General features: G+C 30.4%; 1 protein-coding gene across 1 annotated transcript in view; it reads left to right on the forward strand.

The window, feature by feature from the left end:
- The window catches only part of LOC130678393 (uncharacterized), a 73,172-nt gene that overhangs the window by 3,902 nt on the left and 42,242 nt on the right, over nt 1-27,028 (forward strand). The window lies entirely within an intron of this gene.

A 27,028-nucleotide genomic window follows, 5' to 3' on the forward strand; every position in this document is an offset into this window, starting at 1 on the left:
AAATAATACGGGAAATTTTTTTTTTAGCTTTAAGTATTGTTAACTCTTTAACAAATCAATAGATCGAATAGACTAATACATATTTTTGTAGGAAATTGAACGCTCTACAAAAAAGGTCTCTTATCATTTTTAGATGAATCCATCTGTTCAAAAGTTATTGGAGCTCGAAGTAAAGTTGGAGATTTTTTTACTTTTCCAGCGAAACTATCAGACTTATCACAAAATGTTGTAGGATATTTTTTGTTGACAATTTTATTCTCTACAAATTATTATCAGCAAAGTTTTTTCAAATTCCGCATTGTTTTCTAGTTATTTCTATTTTAATGTCGAGCTCTTGAAATCGATCAGAACCACTTTTTTAAGAGCTTGAAATATATATAGATATATATGGGTCATTCTAACAATTAAAGTTATTTTTACGGGGTGATCCTTACCGATTTGGTTCAAACTTTGTGGAGGTATTCTACTTATATATTTAAAAAAAAATTCTCTGAAAAGTTGAGCCCTTAATATGTAGCATTTTCAAAGTTATGGTCTTTTGAATTTTTGAAAAATTTTTTTTCAACTTTTTTATTAATTTTTTAAGCAGAAAAATTTTTTATAAAAATGAGCACATGACAGATTTTCTAGGAAAAATTCTCAGCTTTTCTACAAAGACATTCATTTTTTCTACAAAAATATTAATTTTTTATTTTAAGTTACAGAAGACCCTTTAAAATTTGATTAAAGTAGTAAAAACGATTTTTATGAATGTGCGGCGCTTGATAACCTAATTGAATGTTTTTTCTGAAAGCCGAGACTTTTTCTCATAAAATATGTAATTTTCACGATGTGTATATTTTTTGTTTAAACAAAGATAAATAAAATTTAAACGCTCTATGATTAATAAACTGTAATTTTTGAACTTTTTGAGGATGTTGATACATTTTTAATGCAAGCATATCCTAGGCTATCAATAATATGTGAGAAAGTGTGCAATAATTGTGTGCCTTTAACCGCATTTCAAGTATCGTACGTCTAAAACATTCTTTCTCTGTAAATACTCATCATTCAAAATTATCATAAAATTATTTTTCATGATACCAGCAGAAACTTCAAATTTCAGTGTTTTTACAGCCAGTTAAAACAAGCTAATTTCAGTTTATTGCCGTGACTAAATATCGGCAAACACGTTGACTGTGAATGCCTTCAGACAGCGGGTAGCAACATATGTGTTTCGTCCTTTGGGAAGAAACAAGTTATATTTCTACCCTCTGGCAGAAGGCAGAAGGCATTCGTAATTTGAACTCTGATACTTGTCATTTGTTTAATATTAATTTCAGACTATTAATTTTATTTGCGTAAATGACAATTCTAACTTTTTGATTCAGTTTTATAAAAATTAGTGTAAATAATAACTAGTATTTATAGTTTCTGCTTAATTATAAATTGCATATCATAATTTACGCGTATGCTACTAGTTGATGGCACCAGTGGTCTTAATTTGATTTCTTTCTGACTGGCTGCGAGATGAGCGGGAAGACAGAGAGATTCAGTTCTTCAGATCATTTATAATTGTAAGAATAAATATTTGTGTTTAGATGTACACACTAGAAAATCGAACTTTCTGAGAATGTATTAATTTGGCTTATTGTAACTAAACATTCATAGTTGCCATTTCCATAATTTAGCATTGCGAGAAACAAAATTATATACCGATCTGTACTGCAGATTTTGATTTATTGTTACTAAAAATTTTTTTCATTTAATAGCCAGCATTTATGAGATAAATTCTGAAAATCTTATTTTATTACCTAAAATTTATTTGATGTTTTTCTATTATTACAAAGATTATTTAAGGAAACATTAATGTTAAACATTAATGTCATGATGTAATTTAGTATATACTATATTACCATCGAAAAAGATAATTGTCACTTTGTCGAATAACAAAGAAGTACTCGTGCCAGAATTGTTCTCAAGTTTGGAACATAATGGTTCTGAAATAGATATCTTACCCTGTACATCACAATCGGCTGGGCGCGATCTAGTGGCGAGCACCGAACTACTACCGCTACTGCTGCCTTGCACCGATGACTTCCTTCTCCTCCATGTATATTTTTTCTTCCAAGAAATTTTTCTCTTAGTTTAAGCGACTTTTCTGTTTTAGTTGGAGCATACAGAATTCTTGCGTTAAAGAATAGTACTTATTCCGAGAAATTTTATTTTTTTCAAACAAAAAAATGCAGATTGCTACAAAAAACTAATGCAGCTTGTGTTACGTTTCCGCCAAATTAATTAATTAAATAAATATAATTTTGCACGACCCATGATGCGAAGCATCAAAGTGTGCTTTACGATCGAAAAATTTTTTTCTCCTCACTTCGGCAACTATTTCAATTATTATACCCTTGTTAGTTCACGCCCGGGTCGAAAAATTTGATCTGATTTTAGTCTAACTGGACTGTATTTGGACTACTTGGTCTGTTATTGAACTTCGATAAAACTTTGAATCTGTTTTTGATCTACCCGGACTGAAAAATTTAACCTGATTTTAGTCTGATTGGACTATTTGATCTGATTTTGATCTTTTATGAAAATTTTAAGCTGTTTTCGACCTGCTACTTTAAAAAACAAATGCGTTACGAGCAGACTAAATTAGATTCCCGGGTCAAAAAATTAGATCTGTTTTAAAATAAATGATAAATTCAAATATTTTTCCTTTAATTCAAGTTTATAAATCGTATTTATTTTATGTAAGAATTTGATCTGTTTTTGCCCGTACTATTCCTTATCCAGGCTAATATCAGACTTATTTTCGTATGATATTTAGTCTGTTTTAAATCGCGTTTAGACTAAAAACAGACTTTTTTATTATAATTATTGGTCTGTGTTCAATTGTTTTTAAGGACAAATACAGGACTTTTTATAAATATAAAAAATAATAATAATAATAATAATAATAATAATAATAATAATAATCTAGATTTATTAATTTATTTTAATTTTCTTGGTATTTAAAACATGCTAACCCGGACTGAAAAATTTAACCTGATTTTAGTCTGATTGGACTATTTGATCTGACTTTGATCTTTTGTGAAAATTTTAAGTTTTTTTCGACCTGCTACTTTAAAAAACAAACGCGTTACGAGCAGACTAAATTAGATTAATTCGTGAACTTTAAAAAATTTTAGTTCTGAGAATTTACAAGGACTAAACTAGATTAAATCATGGACTTATAAAATTTTTATTTATGGGCAATATTTATGAAAAAATATTAAGTTGCAGAATTGATAATGTTTTATTTACTATTTATTTACTATCTTTTGTTTAAAAATGTCGGCAGTTAATGAAAATTTGAGAGCTTAATTTTTTAGTTGTCTTCATCGAATATTTATATCATTAAATAAAAGTGATAAAACAACTCTTAAAATGTCAAGAATTTTGTCTTATTTACTGGATTAAATTGAAAATATTTTGGCATAAGAAAACATCAAAATTCTTGTGCTACGGAGAAAAATGTTGGCTCAAAATCTACCAATTTTTATTATGCTGTCGACCAAACTTGAAACAGAAAGTAAAGTATCCAAAAAATTACTATACTCTTATAAAAAATTATTATGCTGCATCAAAATTATTATAATGTATGGAAGTAATTGATATTGAAGCTCATCGATAAGTTTCTCGCACGTAATAAGTAATGTGATACAGTATAATCATTTTTTGTAAGAGCACGATAATTTTTTGGATGCTTTACTTCCTGTTTCAAGTTTAGTCGACACCCGGGAAAAAATGATTTTGCCTAATTATATATAATTATATATAAGACCTTATATATAATTAGATCTAAAAATTGGCCAGGTCTAATTATATATAATTTATATATAATTATATATAGGTTATATATGATTATATATAATTATATATAGGTTATATATGATTATATATAGGTTATATATGATTATATACAATACGTTATATATAATTAGATCTGAAAATTGGCCAGGTCTAATTATATATAATTATATATAAGTTATATATACTCATATATAATTAGATATGATTGTGTATAATACATATATATCATATCGCATCAAAACCAAATCTATTATTGAGCATGTAATTCTTATAAAAGAAAGTGATAGGAGAATGCTGATTAATTATTCCAATGTTAAAATATTAACACAACTCATAAGAGTTGAAAATTATGTATGCAAAAAACCAAACACTTTGAAAACTGTTTGGTAACTGGGTATTATTAACTATACATAAGTTTATTACTTTTTTAACAGACTGAAAAATATAATGTAACGCTTCGTAAATATTTTAAAATTATAATTTATAGTAAAATTGTGATCATTATTTCTGTAAATATACACCTAAAACTATAATGCATTTAACGAGTATTGATTATTAAATATCAATAAAGACTATAGAGCATCTAATATATTAAATAAGAAAAACTAAATATTAAATATATTCTATAAATAAAATATTAACTTATATATATATATATATATATATAAATAATTAATTTATATTTGATTATATATAGATCTAAAGATCTAAAATATAATAAAAATTACTATATATGGGTCTATATAGGTTAGGTCTAATCAGATCTAATCATATATAGACCCATGTATAACTATATATGGGTATATACTATTATATATATTCCATATACAATCATATATAATTAGGCAAAATCATTTTGTCCCGGGATATAATTAGATCTAATTATATATAAGGCTATATATAATTATATATAGGTCTATATATAACCATATATATTCTATATATCATCATATATAATTAGGCAAAATCATTTTTTTCCCGGTATAATTAGGTCTAATTATATATATGGCTATATATACTTATATATGGGTCTATATTTAACCATATATATTCTATATATAATCATATATAATTAGGCAAAATCATTTTTTTCCCGGTATAATTAGGTATAATTATATATAAGGCTATGTATACTTATATATAGGCCTATATATAACCATATATAATTATATATAATACCATATATAATTATATATATTCCATATATAATCATATATAATTATATATAATTAGGCAAAATCATTTTTTCCCGGGCAGCATTGTAAAAATTGGTAGGTTTCGAGCCAATATTTTCTCTCTGTGACATCTTATTATGGAAGCGCATTAGCATGTTTTAAATACCAAGAAAATTAAAATAAATTAATAAATCTAGATTATTATTATTATTATTATTATTTATATTTATAAAAAGTCCTGTATTTGTCCTTTAAAACAATTGAACACAGACCAATTATTATAATAAAAAAGTCTGTTTTTAGTCTAAACGCGATTTAAAACAGACTAAAAATCATAAGAAAATAAGTCTGATATTAGCCTGGATAAGGAATAGTGCGGGCAAAAACAGATCAAATTCTTATATAAAATAAATACGATTTATAAACTTGAATTAAAGGAAAAATATTTTAATTTATCATTTATTTTAAAAAAGATCTAATTTTTTGACCCGGGCGGGATTAAGATATTTTGCATACTATTTTGAAGATAATTTAATGGAGATTAATTCCATACTTTTCAAAAATTTTATTTAGTTCAATAAAAACGGAAAAAACATCAAAATAGTTGAAAAAAATTTCCTGTCCGTCAAGTCTGAAACCCGTATACATTGTAACTTGCGAAGAAATGTAGTAATTGAATCAAATTTAAAAAAAAAAAATCCTTTGAAAGAACTGTAGGTCCCCTATTGCAAATGGCTAGGTAACTCAGTGTCGTTTAATTACAATTAATAAAATTTGGAAAATCCAAAAGTGCACGACTCATAATGCTCATTTATTATGAAATAATAAAATAATAATAAAAAAATGGCGGGAAGCACAGATAAATTTAAAATATATACAATTTTCTTTCATCAAAATTTGTTTTTTTTTTTTTTTTTTTTTTTCAACTATATTAGTATTTTTCTTATAATTATAAAAAATCCTACTCAAAATGTCTCGATTAATAACAAAAAAAAATATATGTAAATAAAAAATCTGTCTATCGGTTGACCCTGCGGGCCAGCCCTAAAACTTCTCGCTGTTTTCGAGCTCAAGGTGCCTCTTGAGCTCGAAAACATTGTTGTGGGTACTTTTTCGAGCTCTTCGAGCTCGAAAATACTTTTGTATGCCATTGTCTTCGAGAAAGCCGTTTTTTACCATTTCTTTCTCCCACGATATCTCACGAACGAATTATCTGATTAAGATGGCTAAGGTGGCAATCGGCGCGTTTTATTGGGTTCTATAGCTGATCAGATTTTGAAATCGATCGTATAAGTCGTTTCTGAGATATCAATAAAAAACTAAAAAAAAATTTTTTTTTCGTAATTCATCAATAGTTTCGAGTCTACTTGATCAAATGATCTGAAATTTTTAGAAAAGTCGATGGCCAACAAGCTCGTTCGATTGCCACCTTAACCATCCAAATCGGTTCATTAGTTCAAAAGTTACACTGAAAAAAAAAATTTGCTATCATAACAAAAATCAAGACTACGCAGCTATTTGTTATGATAACAAAACTATCTTGGTTAACGCAACGAAGTGACATCTGTTGTGGTAAGTAAAGTGAAGTTGCTGTTGTAACAAATGATATGTGTTGCGGAAAAATTTTTCGAATACGCATAGAATTTTGTGCTGTAATTAGGTAAACAATATCATGAAGAATTACTAATTTTGCAAGAATTAGTAAATAAGTAAAAAAGTAACTCAAAAAACTTTGTTCACAATTGTTATCTGGAAAATAACTGTCTGTCCAAATTGGGTCAAGCATCACGTTCACAACTATGTCCAATACAGATTATCAACCTTAGCAATGTACTAGATGGGAAAAAAAGTTTACTGGAACCAGGAATTTCTCAGATAGATCTGAGTTGTTTTAGAACAGAAAGAAATTCTTAAGATAAGAAAAATTTCTTGACTCGGGAAAATTTTACTTCACCTAAGATATTACCGCTTCTAGATATATTCTCTTGAGTCAAAAAAATCACTTCTTCAAGGCGCCCTTAGCTATACTTAGACATATTGGTATATTTTTCAAAATAAATAGCGTTTAATATCTTAACCATCATTTAGAAACGCAATTTATGTCAAAAATAAAAAATTCGTGATAAATTCTTAATGATATTGTTCACCTAATTAAAGCACAGAATTCTATGCGTATTCGAAAAATTTTTCCTCAACACATATCATTTGTTACCACAGCAACTTCACTTTACTTACCACAACGAATGTCACTTCGTTGTGTTAACCAAGATAGTTTTGTTATCATTACAAATAGCTGCGTAGTCTTGATTTTTGTTATGATAGCAACATACACACAGACATACAGACACTCGGACATCATTCTGAAAATAGTCAGAATAGCTTCCTCCCGATGAAAAAAGATTTTGTCTAATCATATATGATCATGCATAATTGTCTATATATGATCAGATCCAAAAATTGGCCAGGTCTAATTAGGGGAGGGAGGGGCAAAAGGGGGTACTTAAGGAAATACCAAGTTTTCGAGGACTCAAATACGCTTAAGCTTTTTTTTTAATGATATTCAAAGTAAATAGAAGAAATTTTCAGTTACCGTTGAAAAAAAAATTTTTTCATTTCTGCGGGCAAAGTGGGGTACCCCCTAAAAAAGGTAAAAAAAAAACAATTTCCGGATTTTAAACGAATTTGATTAAGTTGAATTTTTTTTAAAGTAATTTACATGAAGAAAAATTATATTTCACATGTTTATTGGATACAAAAGAAGAAAAAAAATTTTTAGTAGTTTTTATCATAAAACAAACGTCACTAATATTTTTCAACTGGCAATTGATTTTTGAAAAAGTTTACCAAAAAAAATTCAAAGTAACGTTTAATTATATTTACAGAAGTGATTTTGGAATGTTTAAAAACCACTTAAAATATACAATTTTTTTTTTATAAAATTTTGGGGGTACCCCGTTTTGCCTACCCTACCCCCTTTTGCCCCCCCCCTTCCCCTATATATAGTCAGATATGCTTATACATGATCATATATGATTATATATATAATCATGCATGAACGAATATAGTAATTTTTAGAATCTCATTTAGAATATCTGTAAATTATTAATTAAGTAAATTAATTAGGATTTATTGTCTTCATCAATATAAATGTCGGTTAAAATTAAATAATAAAAAAAAAAATTCTCATCCGTTTACTACTATTTTATTACGAGGTCATCCGTCCAATTAATGTCCCACGCCGATGCTGCTTAACTTTGGTTATCGATGGATTGTAGTCTGATCCTCTAGTTCTACACTTATGATTAAGAAAAGTTTATGGCATTACTTAACTCAAATAATCAAATTAATACTTTATACTTTTAAATTGCTGCCGAAACCTTTGAACATTTTTTAAGTATTCGGGATTTAAGTTTGATTGATAGTTGACAAAATAAAAATTTAATAACTTTGATATTAAAAAATTGTCATATTATTTAATATATATATGTCGAATTACCAGTTGACTATTAATGAGACTCGGGTCTACGCCGTTATCTTTGCCACTCATCTTATTTATTAAACACTTTAACGAACACACACAGGTAATTACTACTCACAAATATCGTATACACTAAACAATAAGATTACAAGCAATAATATCAGTATCGGACAACTACACAATATTAAAGTATCCGAGAAAATATCAAAGATTACAAAATATCAAATATTACACAATATTAAATACACAAATTATTACAAGCGATTCGTTTACTAGAGAATAACAACTATTGAAAATATTCTAGTTACTGTTGTAAAATGTATACGGCGGTAAAATTAAAATCGAAACGAATACACGATCGGTCGGATAGCAATGTTGTCCGTTCCTTTGCTCAATTAGAACTAACTCTCTGTACCAAATATTCTTGAGTCCCCGACTCGACCAAAACTATATCTCAGGTAATTTTACAAACTCGTACAATTACTTCCATATGTTTAAAAACTCATTACACCGAAAATATTGCTATCTCTCGATCGTGTCTACGTTGGATGCCCAGACGGGCTCCTTCGACTTAAGTCTACCGTCATAAACGTAAATATGAAAACTAACAAAATCTTAAGCGGATTAAATTGTAAAATATTTTTACTGTTTTTATTGTCTAAAAACAAACTCAATATAGTAGGGACTTTCCCAAGTCTCAGGAAAAACCCAAGTATCTCCGACATATATATTTATTGGAACTATATACATAATTAAATATTTATAGGTTTCATATCAATCACATCAATAAAGTCTAATCAGATTTAATCATACATAGATATATTTAACTCCATATAAGTTTATATCAGTCATGTCTGATCAGATCTAATTATATATAGGCCTATATCTAATTATATATGGGTTTGTATCAGTCATGTCTGATCAGATATAATCATGTATAGACTTATATATGATTATATATGAGGTTATAACAGCCAGGTATGATTATATCTAATTATATATTAACTCGTATATGATCAGATCTGATCACATAAAGACTTATATATGGTTATAAATGGAGTAATAACAGCCAAGTATGATCATATCTAATTATATATAGATTCATACATGATCAGACCTGATTATATATAGACTTGTATATGATTATATATGGGGTTATAACAGCCAGGTATGATCATATCTAATTATACATATACTCATATATAATCAGATATGATCAGATCTAATTATATATAGACTTATATATAATCAGATCTGATCATATATAGACTTATATATGGGCTTATAACAGCCAGGTATGATCAGATCTAATTATGTATGGGGTCATATATAATTATTAGGGTGGTCCTTAGCAGGGATATTTTCGAATTTCTTTGCTCCCATGGGCTCAAATGGTTTCAAATAGATAAAAAAAAATTCCCTGAAAATTTGAGCTCTTAATGTTAACTCTAGAATAGTCCGCTTTCCAACCAAAGTTTTTTATGGAAATAACATGCGAAAAGATTCTTTCGTTCTTTAGAATTCCGTAACTCGGCGACAGCTAATTCTAAAATAATAAGACATCTATGTTTTTATCGAAAATTTAGCGCTCTACAAAAAAGGTATTTTATGATTTTTTGCAAAGTCGATTCGTTCAAAAGTTATTCGAGCTCAAACTTTAATTTTTATATAATTGTCAATATTGTCAAGCATATTTATAAAAGAAACGTTTGTGTTATAACATTCGCTTATATTTTTAATTTCTAAGCGTTTCAATTTTCCGAACACTTGCCAAATTATCTCTAATAAAGTTTTTTCTATTTTCACATAACTTCCAAGTTATTTCTATTTTAATGCCGAGATCTTAAAAAAATAGTGTTCTGATCGATTGCAAGAGCTGGACATTTACGTTAATGATCACTTACGTTAATGATCATTCACGTTAATGATAACAAACTCTATTACGTTAATAATAATACAATTCTTTTCTCATTAAATTTATTTGTTTTGTCTCTGCATGGGCCAGCTCTGGCAAGCAAGCATGGTTCAAGGCTGGCAATCAGGTTTGGCACGGTGTTATCATTTCAGACTTCTACCAAGGCTGGAAAAAGACTGGCTTACAAGCTTGGTCCACAGTTGTACATAGTTGAACCGAGCCTGGGCCAAGCCTGGACCCGTCGTACTTTTCTCTCTGGGTATAAATAGAAATTTAAAATAAAAAATTTTGTAAAAAATTGAAGGATATCACCATTTTAAAAATTTTTTTTTAAAATTCAAATTCCAAAATCTTTATCAAAAAACTTGAAATACTTTTCATCTATTTTTTTCTCTAAAATCCATTTAAAAACGAGTATTCAAAATAATTTCAAAATTTAGTAGGAAGGCTATTTTGAGGGGTACTAAAATATATCACAAAATTGAGGAAAAAAAAGAAAATTTTTCAAGCTATCCGATTTGGCTTGGAACTCCCCATATATTATGATATTTAACCTATATTTTGCGTTACTATTTCCAAAAAGACACATTTTCATAAGGCCTCTTGGCTTCGGAAGTTTAAACGAATTTTATATATTTTATATTTTACATCGAATTTTCGAAAAAATCGCTTTTTTTAGTTTTTTAGTCATAAATTCTTCAAAAATGGTTCAAATTTGACTGTTTTTTCTCTTCGATTGGTGGAACAATTCAAAAAAAAATTAAAAACTCATTTTTTTCTTAAAATCTTGCGTTTTAACAAACTTATATTTTTTTTTAGTACAAATAAATACGTGAAAATTTTTTTTATTATAATTTTTTTTTTCTGTATCAAAATTCAAAATATTTCCCAATAGTATGAAAAAATATATAAGTATTAGGGTGTCTCGAAAGAAACAAATATATTTTTTTTCAACGTCTTATGAGCTCAACAGTTACTTTATATTATAAGAAAAATCCTCACCGAATTTCAGCCAGATATCTTTAAAATTGAGCTATACAAGGGGGGGGGGGGGGAAAGGTCCCCTTTCCATTTAAAATACACGCGAAAATTTTTCATTTCAGTTTTTCGTTATTAAGACTATGAAAAAATTTTTTTTTTTTTCATTCCGCCTAGTATAATTTTGTAGGAAATTAAATTCTCTACAAAAAAGTGTTCAAGCATTATATACCCCGGGAAAAAATTTTAGCACTAACATTTTATAAAATTTTATAGAATTTTATACTGAAAATGGCCTGGTAAAATTTTATCAAATTTTCTAAAGTCTTGTAAAATTTTATGAAGTTTTATAAAAATTTATAAAATTTTATAAAACTTTGTAAAGTTTCATACAATTTTACCAGGCCATTTTCAGTATAAAGTTTTATAAAATTTTGTAAAATTTTATGAAGTATTATAAAATGATTTTTTTTTTTTCCGGGACGGGTCACCCATCCAATAAATATCCAAGCTCAATGCTGCTTAACTTTTGTTATTGAAGAATCGTAGTCTGCTCCGCTCGTCTATTGGTCACTTGTAGCTTAGATAAATTCGTGGCTGTATTTATGATTACTCATGAATTCTTATCTGCCATATTTCATAGTATTTATTTATAATTATATACAAAAAAAATTTGAATAATTCAACTATCGACTGTTTAATGGACATAAAATTTTAAAATTAATTAAATTTATTGATTTTTAATGATTTACATTTTTGAATTAATGGCGAAACCTTTGAACTTTTTCTTGAGTAACGACGATTTAATTTGAATTGCTAGGTGACAAAATAAAAGTTTAAAAACATTAAATTCAAAATTATCACATTATGTAATATATATATAAATATGTAAGAGAAAGGGGTGGCGGGGGTAGGCAAAACGAGGTACTTCTAAAATTTTATAAAAAAAAATTTTTTTTTTTTAAATCTATTATAACCATCCCAAAATTACTTTTGTAAATACACGGAAAGAAAATTATGGCAGCGGTTCCCATTATTTTGTGAAATTTTTTCCTATACCATCATAGGAATTACGACCATAAATTATGGGAGCGGTTCCTATAATTATAGGAATGTTTCCCATAATTATAAGAATAGTTCCTATAATTATGGGAATGATACCCATAACACTATAGGAATGGTTCCTATAATTATAGGAATGGTTCCTATAATTATAGGAATGGTTCCTATAATTATAGGAATGGTTCCTATAATTTATAGGAATACTTTCTATAATATTATGGGAACTATTCCCATAATATTATGGGAATGATTCCCATAATGCAATTCGAATAGTTCGTATACCATTATGGGAATCATTCCCATAATATTATGGGAATAGTTCCCATACTATTATAGGAACCATTCCTATAATATTATGGGAATGGTTCCCATATTATCATGAAAAAATTAATTTAAAGAAGTGTGGTAATCACTTCTACAATACACAGAAATGTTATTAAACATAAAAACAAAAATTCAAACATTGAAAAAAAAATCGTATTTGGCAAAAAAACATTAAAATTTTTAACAAGAATTTATTGTCAGCACAAAACATTCAAGAAAATTCAAATTTTGGGAAATTTCTACACTATTGTGCAAAAAAAAAATTTTATGATATTATAGGGATGGTTCCCATAACATTATGGGAATAGTTCCCATAACATTATAGGAATAGTTCCTATACCAATATGGGAACCATTCCCATAATAGTATGGGAATGATTCCCATACACTGAGAGAAAAATTTACTAATATTTGATAAATTGATTTATCAAATATTCGACTGTATTTATTAAATACTATCCTACACATATCAAATATCGATCTTTCCATCGATTAAATATTAATAAATTGATATTAACATTTAATAGGTCGCTGATTAATATTTTTTATCATTCATGCAATATAAGTGCTATCTTGGCGCACGCTCTTTTGTTCGCCAATTAGCTGTTTGCCCATTCAACTGTTTCCACGACATTTGTGTGCGTTGAACGATTATCTGCGTGCGACAAGTAAATTTGAGTGCGACAAGTAAACTTGTCGCACTCAAATTTACTTCTTGTCGCATGCAGATTATCGTTTAACCCACAAAAATGTCGCGGCAACAGTTGAATCAGCAAAAAGCTACTTGGAGAATAAAACAGCGAGCACTAAGATAGTACTTATATTGCATTAATGATAAAAAAAACTGTGTTCAATTCGTGCGGTGTTGTCGATTACCCACTCGAGCGAATGAGCGCACTCACTTCGTTCGTGCGCTCAACTTCGCTCTCGTGGGCAATCGACAACTTACCGCACTAGTTGTACAATATACTATTCTCAGTGTACCATTATGGGAACTATTCTCATACTATTATGGGGATGGTTCCCATAATATATGGGAACCATCCCTATAGTAGTATCCCAGTAAACACATTGACGTAAATTTGACGTCAGAGTGACGTTACGCTATGTCATCATTTACGTAAGATATAAGTCACGAATGAGTCAGGTGTGACTCATTATTTCCCACTTTTTTACGTAAGATTATGATGTAAAACTAATGACGTATGCATGATGTAAATGTGATGTCTGTGTGACCTTCCATGACGTCAATATGACATATGGGTGATGTCAAAATTATCAATTCGGAAAAAATATTTTGAAAAATAAAAAAATAAAATGAAATACGAATTTTTTATTTGATTATTACCGCGCGAACGCATTGTGGATTCTGAAACAAGATTAGATAACGTTAAATGATGAAAAAATCCTGGGCGTCTGCTGGGTTCGAACACGGCTCCTCTTGGCTGGGAGTCCTGAACGTTGCTCACTGGTCCACATCACGAGAGTTCAAATCTCGTGCTTAATTGATGTATTTAGAGTGAAATGCCGGAAAAGACAGAGTTAATAAGTTTTCGTGATGGATTTTTACAAAATTTAAAAAACTCCATGAACTTATATGAAATTTTATAGAAGCAATATTTGTCGACCTCGATGATAATTGTATGAAATTTCATTAAGTTTTATCAAATTTTTTAATTTTTTCTTGTGATGTGAAATTTAAAAAATCTTAAATAAAATTTTGCGAAACATTAAATAATTTCACAAAATCGTATGATCTATTATCGAGTTTATCGATTACTTTGACCCCAAAATGTTCGACGTTTAGTTGTTATTTTTACACATTTACACATGTTTGAAAATTCATTCTATGATTGTTTTATTTCAATAAATAGATGATAAAAAAACTATGACTCGGACATTACATCAGCATTGCGTAAAATACTGACTTGTCACTGATGTAAAGATATGATTTAAGAGTGACATTCACATTACGTATAACCGTGACTTTGCTACTGACATAAATGTATGATTTTAAAATTACGTCATTATGATATACGGATAATGACTTTATTACTACATAACAATGTGATGTAGATTCTATGTCAAACGTACGTAATGCATAAGTCATAACTATGACGTCGTACAAGAGTCATGCTTACATCAATATGATGTCACAAGCTTTACATCATATTAAAGTCATGTAGAACGTCAGATTGACATCAAATTTACATCAGATGTCGTGACATTGCTATGACCTACGTATGACGTCAAAATAAGGTCATGTGTTCATTGGGATAGGTACTATTCCCATATCATTATGGGAACCATTCTCATAATGCATAGCAAACTTCCCATAATTTTCTTTCCGTGTATAATTGAGCATTATTTTGAATTTTTTTCGTTAAACTTTTTCAAGAATCGAGTGCTCGTCGAAAAATGTTAAAGACTCTTGTATTATGATAAAAACTATTAAAAACTTTTTTATCTTCCTTTGCATCTAATAATTGTGTAAAATATAATTTTTCTTAATGTAAATAACTTACAAAAAATTTTAATAAAATCAATTTTATTCAATATTCAGAATTTTTTTTTTCTACATTTTTCTGAGGGTACCCTCGCGGTTTTGCGAATGCCGTAAAAATTTATACACATGCCGTAAATTCACCGTAATAATTTGGTAATAATATGGTTATATTGGCCAGTTTTTTTGCTGTACTTATACTGTAGAGTTACCAGATTATTATAGTAAAATTACTATACAAATGCCGAACTTTTACCAAAAAAATGCCGAACTTTTACCGAAAAAATGCTATATAAATACCGCAATAATGCGATAATTTTATAATAATAAAATCGTATTTTTTTGGTAATTGTACCGTCGATATCCTGCGATTTTGCCAGATTTATCCTGATATAATGAAAAATTGTAAAAAATTTGGTTTTATTTTATATTTGCTTCTGCGGTTAAAATCATCGAAAATGTGCAAAGTGTAAAATTTTAGATTTTATTCTATTAGTTCACACATTTCTTATTGAAACAAAAGAATGTAAGTGAAAATAAGAATCCGGGAAAATTGAGGTTTTCAATTTTCTTAAGTTTGTTTGTATAGATATAAATACAATGAGGATCATCTTTCGAATAAGCGATTTGGCATAATGGTTAACAGATCAGGCTTTAAATCATTAGGACTCGGGATCGAGCCCACGAGTTGGCGGGTTTTTTTTTTCTTTTTTCATGACAGTTATTGTACATATAACTTTATAATGTTATATATAATTATATATAATTAAATAAAATTTTATATAATTATATATAATTTTTGTTCCGGGTAGAACGGTTTAATGCTGCAAAAATGCCGAAAATATGCTGTATAATTACGGTTTTAATGCTGTTAAAATACCGTATTTTTTCTGTTTTATTACCGTAAATATTCTGAATTTTTTTCGTAAATTTTTGGTAGTAATGCGGCAAACAAACTGGCCAAAATAACTTGAATAATACCATATTTATGCAGTATTTATACCGTATAATTCCGGTATTATTTCGGTATTTCCAAAACCGTGAGGGTACCCTGTATATATTTAGGTAATCAATTATATTTTTTATAATAAAATTTTCATATTTGTTTATCACCATATTTTGCCCGCAAAAATGAATTTTTTTTTTAAGGCCATTGAAAATTTTGTCTATTTACTTTGAATTTCTAACAATTTTTATAATAATTTGTAATAAACTTTATCAAATCGTGTGAAAGTTTATCAAATTTTACAAAATATTACCCCACACTGGATGCAATAGTGACATCAAATTCCCTAAAGTTTTATGAAATATTATAAAATTTGATAAAATTTCATACAATTATATAAAATTTCATCTAATTATTACTTCCCTTTTGAGATTTTACTTTATAAAATTGGATAAATTTGTATAAGATTTTATAAGATTGCATATAATTTTATGAAATCGTATACAACTTTATAAAATTTCATATAATTTCATGTAAATATTACTTCTTTTCTGAGGACTCACTTCATAAAATTATATAAAATTGTATAAGATTGTATAAAATTTTATATAATTTTATGAAATCGTATAAAATTTTATAAAATTTAATACAATTATATAAAATTTTATCTAATATTTACTTCGCTTTTGAGATCTTACTTTATAAAATTGTATAAATTTGTATGAGATTTTATAAGATTGCTTGTAATTTTATGAAATCGTATACAACTTTATAAAATTTCACCTAAATATTACTTCCCTTCTCAGGAATTACTTTATAAAATTGTATAAAATTTTATATAATTTTATGAAATTGGATAAAACTTTATAAAATTTCATACAATTATATCAAATTTCATTTAATTATTACTTTCCTCACTAAGATCTTACTTTATAAAATTGTATAAGATTGTATGAAAATTTATATAATTTAATGAAATTATATAAAAATTTATACAATTTCATAAAATTTCGTACAATTATATAAAATTTTATCTAATTATTACTTCCCTTTTAAGATCTTACCATATAAAATTTTATAAAATTTTATAAAACTCTATGAAATTTGATAAAATTATATAAAATTATATGAATTTCCATAAAATTTTGCTATACATTCTTATAAAATTGTATAAAATTTTATATAATTTTATACAATTGTGTGAAACTTTATAAAATTTTGTTATATTTTATATAATTTTATAAAATGTCATACAATTTTATAAAATTACATTCATTTATTACGTTCCTTACTCAGATCTTACTTTATAAAATTTTATTGAATTTTATAAGATTTTATAAAATTGTATGAATTTTTATAAAATTTCGCTGTAAAATCTTATAAAATCTTACAAAATTTTATAAAATTGTATAAAATTTTATAATATTTTATAAAATTTTATAAAAAAATTTTTTCCCGGGACGTCAAACGAACTGGGAGAAAGTTACGGGGTTTCACAGATCAACAAAAATTTAGCTTCCTCATTGTTAATTTTTTAAAAATTATTTTTCATTTTTATTCCATCAAAAAAATTTTTTTTCAAATTTTGACGAGCACATTCTTGTAGAAAATTTAATTTCCTACAAAAAGTATTTGATATCATATATACGTCAAATGAATGAGTAAAAAGTTACAGGGCTTGAAATGTCAACGAAAAGTTAAGTTTAAAAAATATTAAATTTTTGAACTTAACTGTCAATGAAAAAGTGAACTTCATTTTTCGTTGACATGTAAAGACCTGTAACTTTTTTCTTATCCATTCGACGTATATCAGATTTTAAATATTTTTTGTAGGAAATAAAATTTCCTACAAGAACGTGCTTCTCAAAATGTGATGTAACAGGGATTTTTTTAATTAAATAAATCATTTTATTTGAATTTTTATTCGACTGCGCTCTCGGCCCACGCATTACCGTTGCCCCCACGCCCTCAAATAAATTTATACTAGGACTGTTATTGATTGGTTAAAATCTTTCGGCCGTGTGACAAACGGATACCATGAGGGGCCCCGCGTCCCGCCTGTTATAGGTTGACAATAAATTTTATAAAGAAGTATACGGTACTGACATCGTCCGAGAGTGGGAATTTCGCTGCTTCGTAGCTACTCAGAGTTGCAAGTTGCGACACTCACTGCCTGGTGCTGCTGGCGATCAGTCACTTTTAAGATCAGCCATACATTCCACAAGTATTTATAAGAGTGAATCTTAACATCACGTTGTTGCTATGGTGAGTCCCCTAACGGACCCAAATTACGGTAAATTACGTAAACCCACCGTAAATTACGGTAATCCACCGTAAAATACCGATTTACCGTACATTACGGTGGTTTTACCGTAATTTACGGTGGATTTTCCGTAATTTACGGTGGATTTACCGTAAAATACGGAAATACGGTAATCCACCGTAAATTACGGTAATTCGGTAATCCACCCAAATTTTTTTACGGTAGATTTATCGTATTCGACGGTAAATTTACGGTATACCCGCCGTAATTTACGGTAATCCACCGTAAAGTACCGATTTACCGTAAATTACGGTGGATTTACCGCAATTTACGGTGGGTTTACCGTAATTTACGGTAAATCTACTCGAATTTTACGGTATTCTACGGTAGATTTACGGTAAAAATACCGTGAATTTACGGTAAGTCAGGTCTGTTAGGGTCGAAAGACCCCAATTTTATATTAACTTTTTGGACATCGTCGTCTCGGTGCGTCTTTATTTGACCCCGAATAAATCATCTTTAAAATAACGTCTTTGAAGTTGTGGCTGCAGTGGAAGTCAGTTTTCCAAATAATTAATACGCTGAGTCTAAAGACCGCGTATAAAAATTCAATATTCTCCTGGTTGCTGAGATATCATTATACTCAGGAAGGCAAGATCTACGTCACAAGCTAAGGAGTACGACGACGAGTCAAATACAACAGCAGAACGTTCAGTGGACATGTAATGACGGAGGCGAGTCACCCACGTTTTAACAGAAAATTTTGGTAATAAATAACGGTCCGGTTTTATTGTTAAAAAGGGGAACTTTAAGTGTATATTGTAAATTTTATTAGAAAGTTTCGATTATCGGGAAAATTTTATAATTAAGTTATTCAGGGTAAAATATAAATTATAAAAGAAATAGTGAATTTTACGGCGTGGGTTCGAGAGCATCGGTCGCCATTTTGTTTAAGTATCTGGGTTTGTCTTTGTTAGGTAGCATCGTATTAAGTAATTAATTCAGTCGAGTCTAACGACCACTGGTTAATTAATTAATAATTAATAATTTTGGAATTTAGTAATAATTTAATTTAGCAGGTATTCTTTTAGAGATACTGAGTCCCACAGACCGTTCTCTAGAAGGTGCTGAAATTTAGTTGGTAGCGTCTTATTAAATATTGTGACTTTGGTGCTGAGTCTCACCGACCGCATCACTGGAAACTTTATTTAAATAAAATTTAGTAGGATAAAAAATAATTAAAATAAAATTCAGGTTTGGAAAGTCAACCCAGAACTTTCGGCATTGAAAAATTATAATTGCCGACAGAGTGTGTGTGTGTGTGTGATTTAGAATAGATTTTACCTCGCCAGCAAATTATTTAGAATAAAGGAAGTGATAATTGTTATTATAATTTGAGAAATTTATATTAAACTGAAAACTAATTTAATTTTAAAACACGTTAATATTGTCGGGAAATTTAAAGCTTTATTATTGTTAAAAATATCGAATATTAAATTAGAGAACATATCTGTTGACACATAAGTTTTATAAATAAATTTGGATACATTTTGCTACATATTGTTTATTAAATTAATTAACTAAATCGACTTATGATGTTGAGTCTGGCGACCACTCATTAAGTGATTGAATAAATATATATTAGAACCTAACTCTGCAGCTGTGTGGTCCAGCCTTGATAAGGAGATTTCCGGACTCATCCTTGAGATTTCTCTTATTCTCTGCTTTGTTTGCCTAGCACACGATACTGAGAGATCGTGCAATTTTACTCTCAGTGGCGCCCTAAGAACTTTTGAGTTCAAAAGGTGTCCAAATTGTGACCTCGTAAGCCTCGTCGTCAAGACCACGGAAGTCGAGGGGTACCCGGTTATAGTGAAAAAAAAAATTTTGATAGAACCAAAATGAAAAATAATAAAAAATAACTCAACACTGATGAAACTGAATTTTTGTTGATCTTTGAAGCCCCGTAACTTTTTCCCAGTTTGTTTGATGTACATAATGTATAAGCACCTTTTGTAGAGAATTTAATTCCCTATGAAATTATACTAGGCGGAATTGAAAAAAAATTTTTTTTCATAGTCTTAATAACAAAAAACTAAAATGAAAAAATTTTCGCTTGTATTTTAAATGGGAAAGGGGACCCCCCCCCCTTGTGATAGCTCAATTTTAAAGATATCTGGCTGAAATTCGGTGAGGATTTTTCTTATAATAGAAAGTAACTTTTGAGCTTATAAGACGTTGAAAAAAAAAATATTTGTTTTTTTTGGGACACCCTAATAAGTATTACCTTTAAGTGTCTTTTGAATCATTAATAACCTTTATAAAGACTGTCGGCTACTGATTCTTTATGTTTATCTTTTGCGAAGATATATTTTTGGTGAAAAAAAGTTTTCTATGTATTTATTTGTACTAAAAAAAAAATATAAATTTGTTAAAACGCAAGAATTTAAGAAAAAAATGAGTTTTTAATTTTTTTTTAATTGTTCCACCACTTCAAAAAATTCAAAAAAATTCCTGAGTATAAAGGAGTATGAAAGACATTTTGTGACGAATTTTGGTGAGTGACATATTTCAAAAAGGCTAAAAAAAAAAGATTATAATTTTCTTTTCTCCGTTAAAAATCAGCTTTCCGTTTGAGAATCACGATGATATGATTTTTTCATGTTTCGGACTCGTAAGAATTAGGAAAAAAATCATCATTGATTAATTCCGAATTTTACTATAAAAATAAAATATAATTTCGAAAAAACAGGTTTTTTTTAAATTCTCGAATACCGTTTGAGTTAAAGAACTAAAAATTGAGGTGAATTATTTTTATTCGACACCAAATCGACCCCTTAAGTTTGAGTCAAAAAAGCCATGGGGCCAGAATCCTCATATTAATCCGGCTATACCCTTTAATTAGTATGAGATCATAATTGTAATCGCTATTACGATGGCAAGACCAGTTATAATTATAGGACGTACAGGTACGATTGAAACAGAAACATCATAAATAATAAAAGAAATACTTTTAAAATATCAAGTTGCTATGAAATTTACAGGTTATTTTGGTCACGATAAAATACAACTGACAAAATTGTATTCTAATAGGAAATGCATAAGTTATGTGGAATGAAAAACATATTTTCAACATTTTTCGATTCCATTAAAATTTTCAAGGCTATCAAATTATTGGAAGAAATGGTCAAAACATCAAGTTTAAGGTCTTAAATTAAACCTTATTAGACAAGCTTTCAAATACTTTTAACGGAAAATATCTGTGAGTTTTAGTTTTAAAGTTATATGAACTTGAAAGTGGATAAAATTTTTTTTTTTTTAAATCGTGGAAATTCGAAACAGCCATATCGTCGAAACTAATCGAACGGTTTAGCCCATCTTCGAACTTAACCGTGGTAATCGCCCATAGAATAAGTGTCAAGAATTTCATTAGGATCCGATAAGGATTCTAGGCATAATCGTGTTCTCAAAACTTGGTTCTATTACATATATATATATATATATATATATATATATATATATATATATGTAGCGTTGCTACTAGCTGAAGCGATCGATAATATTCGGCAGTTTTCGTCGAACATCGATTTTTCATGTATCCGTCTCTACCTCATTCGGAGAGAGAATAAGTAATAGACTGCTGGACTGCATATACGCATCCAAGCATTTTCCTTTACTTTATACTCACAATTACTGTATTACTTTCGTTTATTTAAATAAAACGTTTGTTTAAATTAAATAGTTGGTTTTAATAATTTATATTATTACCTCAACCACTAAATTGGTGACCTCGATGTGATCTCTTTTGTAGAGAAGCGTCGAACACGAGTATTACACAGTTCATAAAATTTCGTGTGTTCTCGCATAATTTTTGCCGCGAATATTTTGTCGCGTTGCCGATTAATCGGCGAGACCGTGATTTTTATTCACAGTTATTGTTGTGTGAATGTATTTTAAGTTAATTAGTGCAGTGAGTTCGTTATCATTGTGCAGTTTTATATCATTTTTATCATCGCTGGTGCATTGCTGGGCATCTTATGGACGTTATGCCGCATCAGTGTTGATTCGAGGGACCTTTAGTGCAAATCGAAAAGTTATAAAAGTTCTTGCGCGCTGTAAATAAAATTGTCTATTTCGTACAGTGTCGCATTAAATTTTTCGGTAGCTACGTCATCGAAAATAGTTTCGAGGATTAAGCCAGAGAGTCAGCCGAACATTCCTGAGTGGCGACTCATCGCTGGATACGCAGAAAAAATTTAAATAATATAATTTTAAGTGCAGGTGATATTATTATTTGAAATATTATTTTTATATTTTATATTTCAAAATGTACGCATCCACCGCAGAGGAACTCGCTGCTTTGCGTAAGCAACTTGCACTGTTGACTGCCGAGTATAGCGAAATGCTTGCTCAGGAGCAACGTCCAAATTCACGATCCAGAGCATACAGACACCATCGTCCTCGAAAAGTTAAAAAATTCGACTATTGCTGGTATCATTACAAGCATGGTAAAAATGCCCGATCATGCGCACCCGGCTGTAAATGGCAGGGAAATGCCAGCGAGAATCACTAGCGGCGGAGACTGATTCTTAATCGATTTCACGCCGATTATTTATTAAAGATCGAGTCACTGGGACCAAGTTTCTCGTGGACACTGGCTCTGATTGGTCTGTTTTTTCTCGCGGCTCGATAAAATCGCAAACAACTCCCATAGGTTATCAGCTTTATGCCGCAAACGGCACGATTATCGAAACCTATGGTTTATCATTACAAACACTGAATCTCGGACTGCGTCGAGATTTCACGTGGAATTTTATTGTTGCCGATATCACCAAACCGATACTTGGGGCTGATTTTTTGAGTCATTATGACTTGCTAGTCGACCTCAAACGCAAATGCTTACGCGACGGCATTACAGGTTTGACATCATCCAGTTATTTCCACGCAACAACAGCATTGGACAAAATCAAGGCTGTGGATGGTGATTCCGTTTATATGAAACTGCTACGTGAGTTCGCCGATATCACACGACCTGATCTGTCCGACAATAAGAAAAGGAAACATTCAACGGTACATCATATTCGTACAACACCTGGTCCAGCTGCTTCTAGCAAAGCTCGTCGCTTATCGGCGGACAAATCAAAAATTGCTCAAGACGAGTTCCGTAAAATGATTGAGCAAGGCATTTGTCGGCCATCGCAGAGTGCTTGGTCCTCGCCATTACACATGGTCCAGAAAAAGGACGGTAGATGGAGACCATGTGGCGATTATCGCCCATTAAACGACCGTACTCTTATCGATAAATATGCGCTTCGATAGATGGATGACTTTGCCGCGTATTTACATGGGAAACGAATCTTCTCTGTTGTCGATTTTACCAAAGCTTTCCTCAAACTTCGAGTAGCTCCAGAAGATGTCGAGAAAACAGCTATTATCACTCCGTTTGACTTATTTGAGTTTTTATACATGACTTTTGGACTCAAAAATGCAGCACAGACGTTCCAGAGATTTATCGACGAAATCACCTGTGATCTGGATTTCGTATTTCCATATATCGACGATATACTAGTCGCATCCAAAGACGAAGAGGAGCATTTAAAACACCTCAATATATTATTTCAACGTCTTCGTGATTACGGACTAGTAATAAACGTTCCGAAGTATCAGCTAGGCAAAACTGAAGTTAAATTCCTCGGTTATTTAATCAACGAACACGGCATTAAACCATTGCCGGAAAAAGTTGAGGCTATCGTTAATCTCCAGCCTCCAAAAACCGTTAAAGCACTGTGGATTCCTCGGCACAATTAATTTCTACAGAAAGTTCAATAAGAACGCTACGGAAATTTTAGCGCCGTTAAATAAAGTACTGGAAGGACCGAAACTCAAAGGATCGCATCCTGTCAACTGGACAGCTGATTTGTAAAACGCTTTTGATGCTGCTAAACGATCTCTCGCTGATGCAACACTCCTTGTGCATCCCAGAACCGAAGTGGATTGGGCAGTTTTTACCAATGCATCAGAAATCGGAATCGGTGCCGTCCTCCAGCAACGCATAAACAATAACTAGCAGCCGTTGGCTTTCTTTAGCCGGAAATTACAGCCGTCGATCCAAAAATTGCCGACTTATGATCGAGAACTACACGCGATCTACAAAGCCGTAAGACATTTCCGGCATATTTTTGAGGGTCGACACGTAACGATCTACACAGATCACAAACCGCTCCAACACGCATTTAAACAGCGTACGGAGAGAGCTTCACCATGGCAATTCCACCGTTTGGATTTTATCGGTCAATTTACGACTGACATTAGACATGTGTCGGGCAACGACAATATTGTCGCTGACACATTATCACGAGTCGAAGCAGTGTCTACTGCTATCACATCGGAAGAACTTGCCGATGCACAGAAGCAAGATCTCGAGCTTCAACAACTGCTGCAACAGACAACCGCGTTGCAGCTTCGACGAATCAATTTCGACAATGGTTTAGCATTGTACTGTGACATTGCGTCAAGTACGGTGCGACCATACGTTTCAGGACCGCTGAGAAAGAAAGTGTTCGATTCACTACACACGCTCGCTCGGTGTCACGCGTTTTGGTCCCAAAACATTTCATCCCCGACAGTTCATCCCCGACACATTATCCGCACGACTAATCATCCTCGGACAATAAATCCCCGACAATATATCTGTGAGATAAATCATCCCGACGACTGTTCATCTTATGACATCTTAACCATGACAATCTACCTTATATTGATAATTATTTCTAATCATTTTATTTTAATCAATATTTGTACTATTATCAAGCACATCAAATCCATGAAAAAAATTATCTATACTTTTTTCAATCAACTGAATATTATGTAACTTTGAGTTTAGTAACCCAATGATTTTATTGAAACAACAACAATGATAATAATAATAAGAATAATTACAATAATAATAACGATCTTATCTAAAAGATCATTTAAATGTAGTCAAGTATCGCGACTTCTGGATATTATGTTGTCTTGTATATTCAGTTGTTTTGTATAAGTGCCTTAAGCAATTGTGATACTAATTAGTTAACTATATTGATCGCTAAAAATTAATGTTAATAAGTAATCAAGAGATAATATTTTATTATTAATATAAAGTAAATAATTATTAACGATCGATTATGTACTATGGTGCTAAATGATGTGGTTATGAGAAAGTGTGTATTAAAATTATATTGATAAAATGTTCATAATTAACAATATTTATAGCTGGTTCATTGTATTTAATATTTTTATTGAAGTATCAATTGTCCAACAGGTAAATTATCGGGTATTATTTGTCTAAGGGTAAGTTGTCATTGTCATGAATCGTCGCGGGGATGAATTGTCGGGGATGAAATGTTTTGGGACCAAAACGCAGTGGACCGCTCGTTCACCCTGGAATCAAAGGATCATTGAAAATGATCTCTAAACGATACGTCTGGCCGTCGATTAATAAAGACTGCCGTGAATGGGCAAAATCCTGCATCGATTGCCAGAAAAATAAAATGCAGAGACACGTGTCATCGCCGATCGCCAGTTTTGAACCTCCAACTGAACGATTCGAGCACATTCATATCGACCTAGTGTCCTCAAAAAAATCAAGAGGCTTCAACCAGTGTTTAACGATCATCGACCGATTCACGAGGTTTCCTGAGGCTGTCCCGTTATCCAATGGAACTGCAGAGACGATAGCACATGCACCATCGCTGGACTGGATTTCACGCCACGGAGTACCAAAACGCATAACGTCGGACCAAGGTCCGCAACTCGAATCGTCATTATTCCAGTCGTTATTAAAAATGTACGGAATAAAACACCTACACACGACGCCGTATTATCCGCAAGCCAACGGTCTCGTCGAACGCTTACATCGTCAATTAAAGTCAGCACTTTTGTTTCATCAAGAATCATGGTATGACGCATTACCAGCTGTTTTGCTCGGCTTACGCGCTGCCGGGAAAGACGACATACAGATGACCTCGGCTGAACTAGTGTACGGTGAGCCAATTCGTTTAGCTGGTGAGTTACTCACTCCCAGTAACAAAACTACACCTCACGATATCATTATTACATTGAAACGTCATTTTAATTCATTGGCATCGGCCGAAATGTCACGTCACGGCAAGCATTCTGTTTTCTGTTTCAGGAACCTTAGTACTTGCAGCCACGTACTGGTACGGAATGACCAGGTTGGACCATCTTTCTCGCCGCCGTACGAGGGTCCATATCGTGTAATAACCCGACACGATAAATACTTCATCGTTGATTTTCGTGGACGACAAATTGCCATTTCTGTGGACAGATTAAAGCCGGTCTACGAGGCAAATTCAGTCGACACGGCGACGATGATAACAAACTCCCAGCCGATTAACACAGCAACCGAGACCCAAAAACGCCGAGTCCGGTTTAATATTTAAAAATTTACACGATTTAATTTTTTTTATATAAAAGTTTTTTTTTTCTACAAAGTAATAATTCACCACTTTATTATACTCATTCATTTAATTATTTATTTATTCATATC

Source organism: Microplitis mediator, chromosome 2 (genome assembly GCF_029852145.1).
Source record: "Microplitis mediator isolate UGA2020A chromosome 2, iyMicMedi2.1, whole genome shotgun sequence".
NCBI lineage: Eukaryota > Metazoa > Arthropoda > Insecta > Hymenoptera > Braconidae > Microplitis > Microplitis mediator.